This window comes from Gopherus flavomarginatus, chromosome 4 (assembly GCF_025201925.1).
Source record: "Gopherus flavomarginatus isolate rGopFla2 chromosome 4, rGopFla2.mat.asm, whole genome shotgun sequence".
Taxonomy (NCBI): domain Eukaryota; kingdom Metazoa; phylum Chordata; order Testudines; family Testudinidae; genus Gopherus; species Gopherus flavomarginatus.
This window is the reverse complement of record NC_066620.1, coordinates 188,980,582-188,997,698: the sequence shown is the minus strand read 5'-3', so window position 1 is coordinate 188,997,698 and position 17,117 is coordinate 188,980,582. Positions and strand designations below refer to the sequence as shown.

The 17,117-nt window shown below is 45.3% G+C and overlaps 1 protein-coding gene across 10 annotated transcripts in view; it reads right to left on the bottom strand.

Moving 5' to 3' along the window:
* GREB1 (growth regulating estrogen receptor binding 1) overlaps positions 1-17,117 on the bottom strand; it is a 168,547-nt gene that overhangs the window by 91,232 nt on the left and 60,198 nt on the right. For 3 of the 10 annotated variants that reach the window (XM_050950522.1, XM_050950530.1, XM_050950529.1), the window contains exon 1: positions 6,163-6,424. The exons of 2 other annotated variants lie outside the window; for them this stretch is intronic. The gene's annotated coding sequence lies outside the window, so the exon portion shown is untranslated. Of the gene's footprint in view, positions 1-1,587; positions 1,683-5,305; positions 5,398-6,162; positions 6,426-17,117 lie in introns of those variants that run through there. 5 more of the 10 variants (XM_050950532.1, XM_050950533.1, XM_050950528.1 and 2 more) reach the window with 5 other exon arrangements.

Here is a 17,117-nt window from a genome sequence, read left to right as displayed (position 1 = left end):
GGGCCTACTGACTGCAGAAAGTGGGGTTGTGGAAAAGAGGCCAGTGGAGTCTGCATCTATTTAAGTAGAACCAGGTGTTCCCCAAGAAATATGGGAGGAGAAGGGAAAAATATATCGTTAGCAAATGGAAGATAAAAGAAACAGTCAGGAGAGACATGGTATTTTGGTATTTAAGAATAATACAAATGAGAAAAAAAATTGAAGTCTGCCAAGGGTAATTGACACTGTCCTTTTAAAACACACTTATGCACTCAGGAAGTTAATCCCAATAAGTTTATTAAATTAGAGAGAGGGACAGTGTCTAGTAATGTTTTTTCATTTCACACCCTTTCTATTCCGGAAATCAAATATGGACATCTAAAGGACTCATTAATTACAACACTACATCTGATAGGGATTGGCTTGCTTATGCAAAATAACTGAGTTAGCTCAACTGTGGCTAGCCATCCACATCACAAAAAAAAAATCCTACAAATGGCACTAATTGGTTCCCATTTGACTCTCAATAACACCAAAGTGGGCACTTTCACTCCCAGAGACCATCCTTTAAATGAGGACTGAGACATAATGGCAGGCCAGTGTGAGGAAGCTGCATGTCCACTCTCTTTGCTGTACTTGTCCCATTGATAAATGATGGGAGCTATTCTCTGGGCATGCCCATCAGCACCTTTCATCAGCAGAGTTACACACAAGTGAAGAAAAAGGAGTTGAAAAGAACAGAACTAGACTTTGGTTGTTAAGCAAAATTCTGGTGGGAGCTGCATAGGCATGTTGATTTAACAAACCTCACATTAAAGATTGCATGCGGATAAAATTATATTCAAATGACTATAAATACTACAGCCATGTACAAAACCATATCAGTTCTCTTCAGAGAAAAGGAAGCTGGCACTGGCATACCACAGAATTGTCATTCACTGTAGTGCTCTATGGTGTGGTTTTAGTTGCGTGTATAGGGCTATACACATCTACAGTAGAACTGGCTAGAACATTTCCGCCAAAGTGAAATTTTGGCAAAATATGCTGGTTCCTTGAAGTTGTATCAGTTTCTGTGAAACTTTTGTCAGGAATGTTTTTACAGAGAGAGAAGCCAGGTGGTCAGGGTACTGACCTAGTATGTGGGAGACTTAGCCTGATTTGCAATTATTTGGGACGAAAACCTCTACTCTGAATCAGGCAGAGCAGGGACTTGAACCTGACTCTCCCACAACCTAGGCCAATGCCCTAACCCAGCCTCATCCTTTTCACAAAACCATTCAAAATGTTTTCTTTTCATTCCATTGCAGAATGAAAACAAATTTTGAAACTGTGAAGGTTGTCACTGGACAGAGTTGTCATACCCTCGTCAGTTCTAATATATACAAAGTGTTAATTGTAGTCACTTATCTATTAGGCTCCAAAAGGCTAATGGAATCTCACCATGAAAAGATCTCCTTTTTCTCTTAGGAGTCAGGTTATGGCAATTCTCTAGGCCCCACCCAGCATTACAATTTTAAAAGTAACATTAAAACTTTAACATCAAACACAGTTATCCTAGCTAGAACTCCCACAGTACCCTTTTCTGTAATCATATCTCAGAATTCATACCTCTCCAATGGAATTAGATCAGAAATTGCTTCCTAATAGTACCAATTTGGAAAGTATCTCATCACTGAACACAGAGGTTGATGATTAAGGCTGATGACAGGACCAGGACACAGAAAATAATCCTACCCCTTTGTCCAGCCACAACCAGTTTTGCTTCTGTTTCCATAAAAAGACATATGCTGTAAGAGTACTGGTCTGATCTCTGAGTTGCCGCTTTCTTTACTGTTCTTTTTATTTTTATCTCATGTGTTGTTATTTTGGTCCTGAAAACTAGTTCAACATGAAGACTGGATTTCTTCTGCACTGAAAGTGATCCGATAATGATTTCCTCTGCTGACTCATGTTTCCAGGCAACAGAATCTCAGTAAGAATTCAGAATGCAAGTCGCCAAACTTTCAAGTATACCATGCAGAAGAGCTCAAAAGGGGGAATGGGACCACCAGGCTTTCTGGCAATTTTGGATTAAAAATAAAACTATTTCAAATCCAGGCTTTGAAATTAGTGTCCTTGCCCAGAGTGAGAAAAATAAGGAGTTTTTTTTATTTTCAACATTGGCACTCTTCACAAAGATTAATATACATACTTTTGCAATAAATATATAACTGTCCCTGCTAGGGTTTTGCTAATGAAAAATGTATGTGCTCATTGTTGCCTAACTGCCCTCTGTGCATTTGAAAAATCACCCCAAAACATCCATACCAAAGTGGAAAACCTGCTAGGAAAGCAATGCTGCCACTCTCAGACAGACAAGGTATCAAACAACTCACAAGAAACCAAAGGCTCATTTTCTGCCTACAACCAATTTTCTTTTTCATTTTTGGCCACTGAAACAGGAAAAATTTCAGTCCAAAAATCAAAATCTTTTGGGCTTTGGCTGAACAATTTGAGCTGGAAAAAAAAATCAGTTTTTTTGAAGGGGTTAATTTTTCACTGTAACCTACAAAATTCCTGCAGGAAGTTTTGACAAAAATGAAAAAATGTTTCATCTAAATTTTCTACAGGAATGAACCACCATTTCCTAACCAGCTCTACAGATAACCAGTACAAAAAGCGCAACTAGATATTGCATAAATCCACCAAGCAATAGATCAATGAAGGGATATGATCATTTATTAGTTCTGGTTGTCCAGCCTGAGGCATTAGTGGCAGTTCAATGCAGAGAAATTTGCAATGCTACAGCTTGTGGTGTTATACTTCTATGGAGAAACAGAGGATTCCAATTTAGAACCAGACTCCTTTCATTAATTAAGCATGAATAACAGTTCCCCTTTTAAGACTTAGTTTTGGCCCTTTTTAAAACTTACTTTATAAAGTAAAGAATAAACTACTTTGAGCCTGAAGTTTCTCAATGTAGACCCAAGCCAGAGCTGAATTAATTTGAAGCCAGAAATACAAATCATTTTGAGTTATGATGTTTTGAAATTTTGATATTTATTCAGTTTTGAAAAAAAAAGTTCTGTTTTTGACCTTTTCTAGTTTGTAATAAATCTTGCCATACGAAGTTCAAATGGGTCTTAATCAGAAATCTTTATTGAGATCTCATATATTAAACTACTTTCACAAAGTTTACTTTTTAAACATAAGAGTTATTCAAGAATGCACACTGGGAACTCTGTCGGGGTGGGGGGTTATAATTCATTTTAGATGTCTGGGAAAAGTTATAAATTCTGCTGAATTTGTGGAATTCTTAATCTCCAGAAAAACCATGCTGATAACCTCTCTAAATCCCACATTTTACATATCACAGAAGGGGGAAGCTCATAAACTAAGTCTGAATTACGTGAGTCTTGACAGTGGTTCTCACAGCAGTTACAAGACTCTTTAATTAAGGTGTTGCTTAATTTTAAGGGAGGTATAGACTGGAGGAAGAAGATCCAGGCCAGTAAAAAGATTTTAGGAGATCTTTAACTGAACATTTATTGATGTTTGGGTATTTAGTTTCTGTTTGTTTCTTAGCTATAACCTTCTGACAACATTATTAGTCTACATTGGACACCTATTCTCAGCTCTAACTCTGGTTTAAGGGGTTTTTTTTTTGTTTGTTTGGTTTTTGTCTAGGAATGTATAGCCAACCATACATTTCATTCTTTAATCCCTTGCTAGCCCAGCAGCAGGACTAGGACCCACTTCTTGAAAAGCATATGTAGAGCTCGAGGACAGTCCGGCATTGTGATAATACTGCAGACTAAGCCTAATATATGATGTGGCAATAAATAGGTTTAGGCAATAGCATTGCATCCTGTAGATGCTTTGACATTCCTCCCTGCAGGAAACAATGTATTCTAATGCAGATTTGATTTTCCTGCGGGATCTCATAAACTTTGCAGGTGTTACTCTGGAGAGAAAAAAAATCACTACTCAGCAGCTTCGACTGTAGTTCAATTGACATACTTTACTCCTCTCCCAGCCTAGATCCCCAACCCTATTGCCCGTCAAGCAGCTCTGCTCTGACCCTAGTTCGACTTTTAAGTGTTGCTTTGATCAGCTTCTGGCTTTTGATTAAAGCAGCTCTTTTAGACACCCTTTCAAACTCCCTTAAAAAGAATTACATGTATAAAACACATTGAGTTTTTTAAGCAGCAGGAAGGGGCAAACCAGGGCTAGTAGCGGATGGCTGAAGTAGCAGGTAGAAGCTGAGTAGAAAATGTTCCCATGATAATATTGGCCCAGATCATACCCTCTCCCAGCTCCATGCACATAGTGGACCCTATGTGCATAGATCGTCTTGCTCCTGGACAAAAGAGGGGTTCAGCTGGCTCTAGGTACTGCCCCAAACACACCTATTCTGGGCTTCACAGAGATACTTCAAAGGTCTGAGGAGGCACTGGTGACCGGGCAGGCCAGAGAAGTGGGCAAACTTGGGGTGCACATTGTCCCCCATCCCAGCCCCATGGAGATTCTTATGAAAAGGTAACACAGCCTGGGATATATTATCTTTCCTGCAGAGTGCTGCCTACACACCCCAGTACCATTCTGACAGGGACTGGATTGTGAGAGTCCTTCCAAGGTCCAAAGCCAGCGTGGAGGCAAAGGATCTCTGCAGTTGTCCCTCAGCTTCCATGGGTCCTACAGGATCCATCAGATTTGGCGGCAGTAGTCTATTCCAGAGAGGAAGTCAAATTCTGTTCCCCCAGTAGAAGACTAGAAGAACTCCATGTGGACAGCCTCAGAGATTTCCTCAATCTGACTCACACTTTTATAGAGTCCTCCACGGAGAAGACTAAATACATGTTAAAAGTTGGAGCAGAAGGGAGTTTAAAATATCTTGGATCCTGTTTGTGATGAAGCTGCTGAAGAGTTATAACAAATAGTAATAGCTCTAGATACTATTTCATTGTGAGATAAAATCCACCACCATCCAGTCACCATTTAAATAAGGGAAATAATTTCTTATTATAATTTACTTTAAAACTGTACATCAGAAAAAACATGTAATCACAGTTGTGACAAAGTTCCTCCTCTACCTTGGTGGGTCCTGCGCTTATTGGCAGATTTGCTCACCTCAGGGATCTTCCCCACAGTCTGGTTCAACTCCTCCTGTGTCTGATCAGGAGTTGGGAGGTTTGGAGGGAACCCAGGCCCACCCTCTACTCGGGTTCCAGCCCAGGGCCCTGTGGATTGCAGCTGTCTATAGTGCCTCTTGTAACAGCTGCATGACAGCTACAACTCCCTGGGCTACTTCCCCATGGCCTCCTCCAAACACCTTCTTTATCCTCACCACAGGACCTTCCTCCTGGTGTCTGATAACACTTGTACTCCTTAGTCCTCTAGCAGCACACCCTCTCACTCTCAGCTCCTTGCGCCTCTTGCTCCCAGCTCGTCTCACACGCTTCCTCTCCTCTGGCTCCTCCTCGCCTGACTGGAGTGAGCTTGTTTTTAAACCCAGGTGCCCTGATTAACCTGCCTTGATTGGCTGCAGGTGATCTAATCAGCTTGTCTGTCTTAATTGGTTTTAGCAGGTTTCTGATTACTCTAGTGCAGCCCCTGCTCTGGTCACTCACGGAACAGAAAACTACTCATCCAGTGACCAGTATATTTGCCCTCTACCAGATTCCTGTACCCTACTAGCCTGGGTCTGTCACACAGTGTTTAGAACAATGCATTTTTGGTTAAAGGGACACCACTAACATGAAATCTCAGCCTTTTCACAAACAAAGTTGAAAGTAGTTTTGAAACAATTTGTCCAAGTTCCCTGTTTTAAACCCAGCTTTTATAGATTTAAAATAATAATTTTCTACTTTATTTAAATGTCTCCCTTGTTTCTGTGGGAAAGAGCCACTCACCCCACAGGGGAACTGACCGATAACACAAAGGATATACATAGTGCAGACAAATGCATAAAGTTAAAAAAACAAACAAACCCTGAGACACTGATAATTTTTACACTCTTTCAATTACAGCATTGAAAAATGCTATTTGTAACATAAAATGAGGCAGAAGTGTGAATAATAATATTAATAGCAGTAAAATTTATATTTTGATGGAATCCCTTTAGCATCACAAAATTCTCATCTTGAAAATATTACTGATACAGATAAAAATAAATAAGTTTGCACAAAGCAAAATACACTGTACCTTACAGAAAGTTATTCTTCCTGATTACACCCAATGAGTTAATCCCAAAGTTTCACATTTTGATTGCAATCCCAGAGGATTTACACCTGTGATAACTGTTGGAACTTTCTTCATGGAGTTTTCTTTCTTTTGATTTAGGAGAATCTGCTGCTTTGGAGTATAGGCTAGGAGCACTTAAGGCTTCTGAGTCAGTGCAGTGCGCAACTGAACATTCAGTCAGGTCGTCATGACATGAACATTCTTCTGTCCCAGTAGAACACAGGAAGGTTTCAAAGCTATCTGCTCTGTAGCTACGACAAAAACAAAATAATCAGACTCTCATACAACCTATCAAGCTGTTCTATAATTTGTATGCCCTCTGTGCTACATGATAAATGGTATGACTTTATGTCTTATTAACACTCAAGTGTTTTGCTAGGTCATGTTGCTCCCAGCCAGGTACATATCAATCTGTCGGCCTAAAGCAATATTAACATCAACAGATTCTTTTTTTAAAGAAACAGGAACATCCTTTTGCATTATGCAGATAGAAAAATACTTGAAGAGAACAAAAGATTTCTATTTGTACGAGACTCTACACGTTAACAGAAGGAAAGATTAACAGGAGAATGAAAGTTACATATGTTGCTACATTGTCCGTGTGTCTTCTAAATAAAATGGGTAGGAAATTAAACAGTACATAGGTATATGGAAAACCTTTTATGTTCAGCATATTGCTGGATGCGCAAAGCAGCAACTACAGTATTACATTTAAAGGGACCACTGTATTACATGTAAAGGGACCATTTGTCAGGGTGATAATCATATTTCTAAAATATCGACTTACATTATTTGTAACATATCACCAGAGATTATCAAAACTGAAACGGTTTTTAAAACAATCTAATTTTATTTCCCCCAATGGCTCCAGTTTAATGAAGTACTTAAGCATACGCTTAATTTTATTCATGTTTAAGTCCCATTGAAAACAGTGACCCTAACTGAAGTCAATAGGATGTAGAACATGCTTACGTGAATTATGACTCTGCAAACTTTAGTTTTTCCATTTCCGCTACACTGAACAATGACAACATTAGATGACGTCATTTTTGTTTATAGTCCATTTCTATTCAGCTTCACATTCAAGTTCTCATACACAAAACACACTACTGCAATATCAGGAATGTAAAGACCACAAGTGAATCTTTAGGAGGTTCATACATATGTTGTGTGGAAAAAATAAAGAGATTTCCACTGGAGTTTTTTAAAAAATGGAACATCTTTTCTGTTGTACTTAATATTTGTAAAATACTGTTATGAGCTAGTGGAAACCTTGTTAAGGGTTGAGTCAAAACCTTGATACTGATGGAGATGATCTGTAAGAATAAGTTAATCACAAGCTCTCACCTAAGACAAAAGGGTTATGTGCACCTGCCCAGGAGCTTTGGAGTGTATGGGCATTGTTTTGGGTAAGGGGATGTGGGAGTGGGTGAAGGCAGAAAACAGAACCACAGACAGATTGCCTGAAAAAGCAAAGCAGAACCTTGTAAGCATGGTGTGAGCCTGAGAGAGACCTAGAGAGGTTCTGGGTTGGAGGTGGTGGCTGAAGGAGCTTGGGCCTGTAAGCTAAGAGACTACTCCTTTTGCCATTGGTTCCCCTTGTATTCAGACAAGCAGGACTTGGTACCTTCCTTGCAAACTCCATCATCAATTTCTATTCCCACCAGAAACATCCCTAGGGCTGCAAACTTTGACTAGCTGCTTAGGTCCAAAAGGGATTAAAATATACATGCAAAACCTAAATTTTAGGCCCAATCACCTGTACTGTGCTGAAGTGTAAGAATATAAAAGTGAAACTGAAAAGATAAAGGTAAGTTGATGACACAGAATAGCCTATGTTGGTTGTCTAAGTTGACAGAAATCCAAAAAAGTAAACAAACAGCGTAAGTACCGAAAAGAAAATTCAGTTTGAAATATTCACTTCTAATAATCTAAACTGCTAACAGTAACACAAGTGAGGAAATCTGTACTTTAAAATGGTGGGGCCAGATTAGTGTGGTTACATGGGGCACAATCAGACATTTTCCATGAGATAATTGCCCTCCTTGCACTGATCCCCATCAGAATTCTTCCAAAAGAGGCGTAGCAGAGGGTACTTGTTCTTTCTACACTGGCCATCTCCAGAAGGCATACTGCCTTGCCCCAGAGTTTCTGCTGGGGCAGTGCAACCCCATACTACTCTGATGCAGATCAGTGCCTAAAAGGCACAATAATGCCCTTAACTTTGACCCTGATAACATCTCTTGAAATTGTTACACACAGTTACTTCGATGTCCAAGTATTCAATTTCACCTACGAATCAGGTATTTAGATATATTAAATTACTGTTACACACAGTTACTGTTACATAAAGTTACTAAGTTGTTATACACTGAATATGTGGACATCTAAGTAACTATTTCACCTACAAATCAGATATTTAGATCTCTAACTTACAGTAGAACCTCAAATTTTATGAACACCAACCTTAGGAATGACCAATTATGCAAACCATTTTTCCCCAACAGGATGATTAGGGAAGAAGGGAGGAGCAAAAAAAAAAAAAAGAAATCACATAAAGAGATGATATGGATGAAGAACAAGTCAGTATTCCCTCACAATCCAGTGCCTTCAATGCATTAGAAGTTGCTTTGCGTGGTTTGAAGGACAAAGAAAAGGTGATGCAGTGCACCAGACTCGTTTATGCTTTGAACCTACTGTAATTTTGAGACATTCATTTTTATGAACCTTTTGATTTTATGAACTCCTCAATCCCCAATTAGTTCATAAAAATAGAGGTTCTACCATACCTAAAATGTGCTTGAAATTGTTTTGGGGCATAAAACTGAAGGCTTTGTTAAAGTTAAGCAAAAAATCAAGAACTTAAGGCCAAATTTTATGGCCATGAAACCTCAGTTAAGTCAAGTCAATAGGTTACATGGATATAATCAAGAACAGAATATGATCTCTACTATGCCTGCAAAAGTTCAACTTGTTCTTAAGTTTCCTCTGTTTCAGTCACATTACCTCTTCTGGGATTCTTCTCTTTCACATACCAAGAACCTCAAGTAGCAAGAGGAGGAACAAATGCCATAGCTTCTAGTCCAAACAGATTTAGGTTATCATAACACAGCTTGCTATTGGAGCTGCCTCTTTTTAACAGCTGAAATTTCTTAAGCACCTCAGCACTGTTTTTCCCTTTAATGTTTATTGTGTTTCACTTGCATTTTGAGTCTGCACAAGGTGAGTCCCTGTACCAGCAAGTCCTTGGATATGAGCATAATATTCATGAAAACAAATATATAGTGGTTTTACTAGCCATTTCTGATGTGAAAACTTCCTGATACCAGTAGAAGCACAATCAGATCAACCCATTGTATCTGTATGTCCTGACCCGCCCCCCCAAAAATGGTACTTGATAATGGATTCCATTTACACCTTCACAAGAGCTTTTTGCAAGTTAATAATATCTGATGTGTTTTCTGTCCCTTAGAAGCCAAGTTTTAATCAAAAGCCCCACCTTTATTTTTAGAACTTTCAAAACCACCCCATAATGTCCAGCGAGATTCTCCAGTTAAGCTTTATAACATGGCTCTCCTATTTGTAACATTACTCCTATAATTCAACAACACAACCAAAGATGCCATCCAAGTAAGAGATAATACTCTCCTGTTATAATACAGCTATTACCTTCCAGCTACTTATAATTATTGGAACCTGTTGCCAAGATAATTTGTTATACAATAAGTTGTTCTGGGGCCAGAGTATATTCCTAGACAGATAGCTGACTTTCACACATAAAGGATAATGTGATATCTATATTTTAAAGTTACTGCTTGGTTACTCTATATACAATACTGCCCAAAGCCTATACTGGGATCAAAATATTGTACAGGCTTTAATTTTATTTTACTTTAGCATATAGGACAAATTGCTTTCACATTGTATCATCATTTTTCTCCCTTTAAAAAGTAAGTAAGTAAGAGTGAGTGAGTGAGTGAGTGAGTGTGTGTTGCTGATAAAAATGAAGGTATCCATTCTATCCAACCATACAAAAGCTCCAGTTACCCAGCCGTAAAATGGGGGAAATTGTACTTCCCTACCTCACAGAGGTGTTGTGAAAATAACTATGTTAAAGATCATGTCATGCTTCAGACACTATGATAATGGAGGGCATAGAAAATAAGGGACTGAATCTATCAAATCTAAATCTCTAATTAGGTTATGGATGAACACTAATTTTGTGTGGGAGGAGGGTTGCCTAATAGTTAGAGTACAGCCCCAGGAGTCAGGAGTTCTAGTCCCAGCTGGGCCATTGAATTCCTGTGTGACCTTGGGATAGTTATTCAACTTCTTTGATCAGTAGTTTCTGCAAAATGGGAATAACAAAAACTTAGTGACCTCATAAGGATGTTGTGAATCACTATTTGTAAAGCGACTGGAGACCCATCCTCTGAAAGTATATTATAAAACCACACAGTACATACTCACAGTAATAATATAATACTTTTCTGTATTTAAACCACCTGACAGTGTTAGTTGCACCCCAATCTTTGTGGGTCAGGACAGATTCACGATGCAAGTTCTCTGTTTCTCCAGACTACTGAAAAGTAAGAAGGACTTATTAAAATATTGTGAAATCTGTTATCACAGATATTTGTAACAAAAAATAAAAATATAAAGTTTTATAAAGCAATTTGGCATTCCAGTGCCACATGAAAAAGGATACTAGAAAGAAAATACGGGCTGTTACATACTTACTAAAAACCAGTGAAGCCAATAAACTGGTATCTGTTGCAAAACTCTTTAAACACCCACTGCATAGGACTCCAACATTGAAAAAATTATAATAAACAGGGTCATTTTGACCTAAAAGCAACCAAAAGACTTATAATTATTGTACCAGACAATGATGAATCATACTTAAGCAAACCGCCCATTCCTTTTCAATAGAATGCATTATTAATCAGACACATTGTTTTATAACTGGTTCAACTATGCCAAGGGGGAAAAAAAGCTCACTCTCCCAGTACAGTATTGGGACACTCTTGAGACAGTAACAATCACTTTTTCACTATCTATATTACATGTGTGTAGCGACTTCTGTGAATACTCTAAATTGGCAGTTCTCAAACTGTGGGCCGGGCCCTTAAAGTGGGTCATGATACTGTTTTAATGGGGTCACCAGGGCCGGGTTTGACTTGCTGGGGCCTGGGGCTGAAGCTGTAGCCCTTGGGGCTTCAGCTTTTGCCCCGCTGCCCAGGGTCTGGGCAGGCTCAGGCTTCGGTCCCCACTCCTGGGGTCATGTAGCAACTTTTCTCAGAAGGGGGTCATGGCACAATGAAGTTTGAGAATCCCTGCTCTAAATAATTAAACAAAAACAAAATCAAAGGTTTTTCAGTCATACTATGCACAGGCAAATAAATACAGAAATGAAATCTAATGTAAATGCCCAAATAGCACATTAAAAAAAAAAGGCCTGCAGAATTATTAATATTCTTATAGTAGTTAATGGTTCTGACTTTGTCCCACCAAATTTTCTGGAAGGTGAATTTCCTTTGTCTCTCTTCTGTGTTATTCCCTGCAAAAATGGGAACCTCCAGTTTATTTAAGTAATATCTATTTAAGCAAAAAAAAAACTGTTAGGCAGTAAGCTAGACTCAACTTTAACCATAAACGTTAGGAACCATTAGGAAAGGGATAGATAATAAGACAGTAAATATAATGCCACTATATAAATCCAGTGTATGCCCACACGTGGAATACTGCTTGCCCATCTCAATATATATATATATTGGGACAGACCCAGAGCAGTGGGGTACAGGAGTCTGGTTCTATTGGTATCCAGGAGGTGGGCAGGCGAAGACCACCCACTTCTAAAGGACCTCTCCCCAGCCTAAGGGGAGGATCCACAGGTCTGTGACACCAACTAATTTCATGGGACAACTAATGAAAAAACAGGATCAGGAGTGAGGTCACAGGGCTAAAGGAAGGGAACCTGATGGGGACACCGAGCAGAGAACCCCGGACAATGCCCACTGCTCCTCGAAGGCATCAAGGGAGCCAGCGGATGCCGCCCAGAGGAACTCTGCCCAGATGTGTGAACGGACGGAGGAGCAGAACTAGGCCCCACAGTCGCAGGAAATCCCGTCGGCCAACCTCCTCTCCCTGGTTTTGTAGATGACTGGCTTGGCCAGGACCAAGAGGAGGTTGACAAAAGAGATCCCGAGACTTGGTGGGGCCACGGACGGGGAATGTGTAGATAAACAGGTGAGAGGAAAAGTGCAACCAAAAATGCAACATAAGATTCAAGAGGAGCTGGAACAGGGGCTGCAATCTGGCGCACTCTAAATAAATGTGCGCCAGGGTCTCTTTTATGCCACAAAAAGGGCAGTTGCTGGGGACAGGGATAAATGGCGCCAAGTACATGCCCGTGCTCACGGCCCCATGAAGGAGCCGCCAACTGACATCCCTGGCGGGCCTCGGGACCAGGGCAGAGTATAAGCTGGCCCACCGGGGCCTCTCACCCTCGAGAGGTGGCAGGAGGTCCAGCCATTTGGTATCGGGGCGGGACACGAGGATGAGGTAGTGGAGAGTGTGGAGCACGAGCATGTACAGATGTTTCCGTGGCGCGGCCTGGAACAGAACTGGCTGCAGATCGTGCAGCCGGCTCACAGTGAAAGAGTGAGGGGGCCGACTGGGTCCATGGGGCAGGGGCCCGATAAAAATGTCCACGGGGCCTGGGGTGGAGGGTGAGCAGGGCATGCCCTCTCACAGGACCCGGTCAAGGTAAGCCCGAGCAGCAGGCAGTAAAGCGGCCTTCACCTCCTGAAGTATGCGCTGGGGAGTATGAGGTCTGGAGAGCCCCATGCACTGAGTGAGCGTCAGGGAATCCAGCCAGTCTCCCCAGTCGTAGTCCAGGAGGTCTCTGACCCTGGTGACTCCCGCCAAGACCAGCCTCTGGTGCACTGCGGGGGACTCCATCACCTATACAAGAAGCTGAGGGTTGTGTAGCAGGGGCTCCGTGAGGAGATCGGCCCCCATGGTGGCCGCAATGGACCTGGTCATTGAAAAGAGCTTCCAGGTCCGGAGGAGATCTTGGTAGAAGACCGGCAGCCAGGAGAGTTCTCGAAGACCTCTCAGATGGAGGTTAAAAAGCTGCCGGTCGTATCGGAGCCCTCGGAAGTGGCGGAGAAAGGCGTGCACCAATACACTCCATGTCAGACTACCTGCACCGTACTGGAGCCTCTGCAGGGTCTGGAGGTGGAAGACATGGACCTGAGTGTGTAGGCACTTCAGACCCTGCCCCCGCTCCTCCAGGGGTAGGTGGAGGACCCCTGCAGAGACCCAGTGCATCCCTGGCCAAAAGAACTCCAGAATCATTGTCCGGAGGTTGGCCAGGAAACCCAGGGCCGGGACCAGGGTGTTGAGCTGGTACCAGAGCATGGACAGGACTAGCTGATTAAGCACCAGCACCCTCCCTCGAAGGGAGAGGCACCAGAGTAGTCCTGTCCATTTCCGGAACCGCTCCGTCACCCTGCCCTGCAAATCTTGCCAGTTCTCCAGTGGAGATGGATGCGTGGCAGAAAGGTAAATGCCAAGATAGAGCAGCGGACCCGGGCTCCACTGGATGGCCTGAAGCGCGGGTGGGAGGGAGTTTGCCTGCCACCTGTCCCCGACCACCAGGCCAGAGCTCTTGATCCAGTTGACCCGGGCAGAGGAGGCCGCCGAGTAGCTGGCCTGGCAAGCCCCCACCTGCACCAAGTTGCCAGGTCCTGGACTACGAGGAGCACATCGTCGGCATACGCCAACAGGACCAGCCGCAGCTCCGGCTCCTGAAGCACCAACCCCGTCAGCCTCCGATAGAGGAGACAAAGGAAGGGCTCGATCACCAGAGCGTACAGCTGACCTAAGAGGGGACACCCCTGCAGCACTCTTCGCCTGAAGCTGACCGGCTCGGTCAGGGTCCAGTTGAGCCTGACCAGACACTCCGCAGAAGCGTACAGCACCTGGAGAAAACCCACAAACCGGGTCCGAAGCCGAACGCTCGTAGAATGCTCGGGAGATACCTGTGGTCCACCCTGTCGAACGCCTTCTCCTGATCCAGGGACAAGAGGGTTAACGACAGACCATCCCTACACCCTAATTCCAGAAAGTCCTGGACCAGATACACGTTATCAAAGATTGTGTGGCCTGGGACGGTGTAGGTCTGGTCCGGGTGGATCACGTCCGCCAGCATGGACCTTAGCTGCATCGAGATGGCCTTCGCAACGATTTTGTAGTCCGTGCTGAGGAGCGAGACGGGACACCAATTCCATAAGTCGCGGAGGTCCCCCCACTTCGGCAATAAGGCGAGCGTGGCTTACCTGCACGAGAGAGGGAGGACCCCACTCTGCAAAGACTCGGCCCAGACGGTGACCAGGTCTGGGTCGAGGACGTCCCAGAACGCGTGGTAGAACTCCACGGTCAGCCCGTCCATGCCCAAAGATTTATTGGTGGGCATGCGACGGAGGGCTTCTGAGAACTCGACCAGAGTGTGAGGCAGCTCTAGCCGGTCCCGGTTGCCCGTGCTGACCGTTGGAAGTCCATCCCATAGCACTCTGCAAGTGTTAGGATTGGTCGGATCTGGGGAGAAAAGAGTCACGTAGAAGGCCCTGGCCCTCACGCACATCTCTGCCGGATCCGTGAGGGGGGGTGCAGTCCTCCGCCAGGAGGCAGGTGACATGCTTCTTGGCCCCTCTCGTTTTGTCCAGGGCGTAGAAGAAGCAGGAGCCGCGATACATTTCCCGAAGGAGGCGGATGCGGGATCGAACAAAGACACCCCGGGCCCGATGGTCTTCGAGGGCCCGGAGTTCCTCCTAGCACGCTCTGCAGAGGGATGGATCCTCAGGGCTGGCGGCCAGACACCTCTCCAGCTCCAAGACCTCCCGTTCCAACTGCCCTATCGCCGCATCCCTCTGTTGGCTGGTGCCCCGGGTGTAATCACAGCAGAAGAGCCGGGCGCGCACCTTCCCCAGGTCCCATCACCGCCACGCCGACGGAAAGGCGCACTCGCCAGGCCAGCTAGAACTCCCGGAAGGAAGCCACGAAGCCCGCATCCTCCAGAAAACTATTATTAAAGTGCCAATAGGCCGGCCCTGGCCTCTCCACGCACAGAGAAGCTGTCACGGTGGCAAGGTGGTGATCTGAGAAGGGGGCCGGCCAAACGCTGGAGGAGTGGGCCCGTGAAAGGTGGAAACATGACAGGTAAATATGGTCCAGCCAGGAATGGCGTGACTGATGGGCCTCCACCCAGACAAAGGTGAATGTCGAGACGTCGTCCGGGCGATGGTCGCGCCAGACGTCCACCAGGGAGTGGCGATCGATGATCTCCTGGAGGACGTCCGCGGCGGATGGGCACTGCTCGGCCCCCGAGCGGTCTTGTTCCTCGAGAGTGGTGTTAAAGTCCCCGCCCAGGACCAGGCACTCATGAGGATCTAGGGAGCCAAGGAAGGCGAACGCCTGCTGATAAAAACGCAACCTCTCCGGACCTGATGTCGGGGCGTAAACGTTGACAAGATTAACCACAAGGCTCTCCATACGGACCCGGATGTGCAGCAGGCGGCCCGGAACAGCCTCAGCGACCCCCAGAACCTTGGACCTTAGGTCGGGAGAGAACAAGGTCGCCACTCCAACCGTGTGGACCGAGAGGTGGCTAAAGTAGACCCCGTCCCCCCACTCCAGTCACCAGCTAACTTCAGCGGCAGGATCCGTATGGATTTCCTGCAGGAAAACCACAGGGTACCCGCCCTCCCAAAGGAAGGAGAGCACCTGGCTCCTGCGGAGACCCATCCTACAGCCCCGGATGTTTAATGTGGCAAAGATGATCGGTGCCATGAGTAGGGCTGGGGGGAATCCTCGCCGGCAGACACGCCCACAGCCTCCATCGGGCCGCACAGCAATCCGTAACCTACCCCGTAGGTGAGTAAAGAGTCGCGGAAGAGGTGGATCCGCTGGTAGGCCGCGGCGGCCTGCTTCCCGGTCCTCTTACCCTCCCCCATGAGGGCCCCTGTGGCCCGCAGGACCTGCTGGAAATCCCCCTACCGCTGGAGCGCAAGCTGGACTTTGTTACGGGAGCCACGAACGTCCTCAAGGAACTCCCGCAGCTCCTCTTTCAGCGCATGGGGGGGCGGGGTCACTGATCTACGACTGTCCCCCAGTGGGGCCCCCGTCACAGCCATGTGGCCCACCGAGGTGGGCAGGCAGGGGGCAGACCCCCGATGTGGCATCCGATGGGCTGACACCACGCGACCTGCCCCACTCCCCAGTTCAACGGGGGGGGCGTAAGGAAAACAGCAGACCCCGATGGGTCGGGATGGGGAAAAACAACTAAAGCCGCTCCCTGGGGGGGGTATCCCCAGGGGCAGCACTGGCAGCATGGGAGGTGGAGGGGACAAGGACAGGGCTGGCATCAGAAACAGGGCAGGGGACAGGAGTAGGGCGGAGAATCAGGAAGGGAACCGGGGAGGGGGGCAGAAGTAGGATCCTGAGCCTCAATAGTTGGGCCGCTGGAAGGTAGCCCCTCCTGGTTAGGCTCAGAGATCTGGGAAGTGGGAAGGAGACCCCCAACGATGCCAGGCTCAGCCACTATGGTTTGGGCGGTAGCCCTGGCATCAGGAGATGGATGGTCATCAACGGGGTCCCTGCCCGGGAAGGAGGTTGGGTGCTCCACACCCAACAGGGACACTCCCTGGGAACCGGGTCCCGGCAGAGGGGCACCAGCCATCGCCTCAATGGGCTCAGCGGCCGTCAGCAGGGTGCCACCTGCAGCCGGGCTGATGGAAGATTCCAGGGGACCCTCAGAGGCGGGAGCAGAAGCAGCGGTCAGGGGAAGGGAACACAGAGACAGGGGGACCGTGGTGAGGTCGCCCAGATCGAGGCCCACTGGCAGAGGGTCG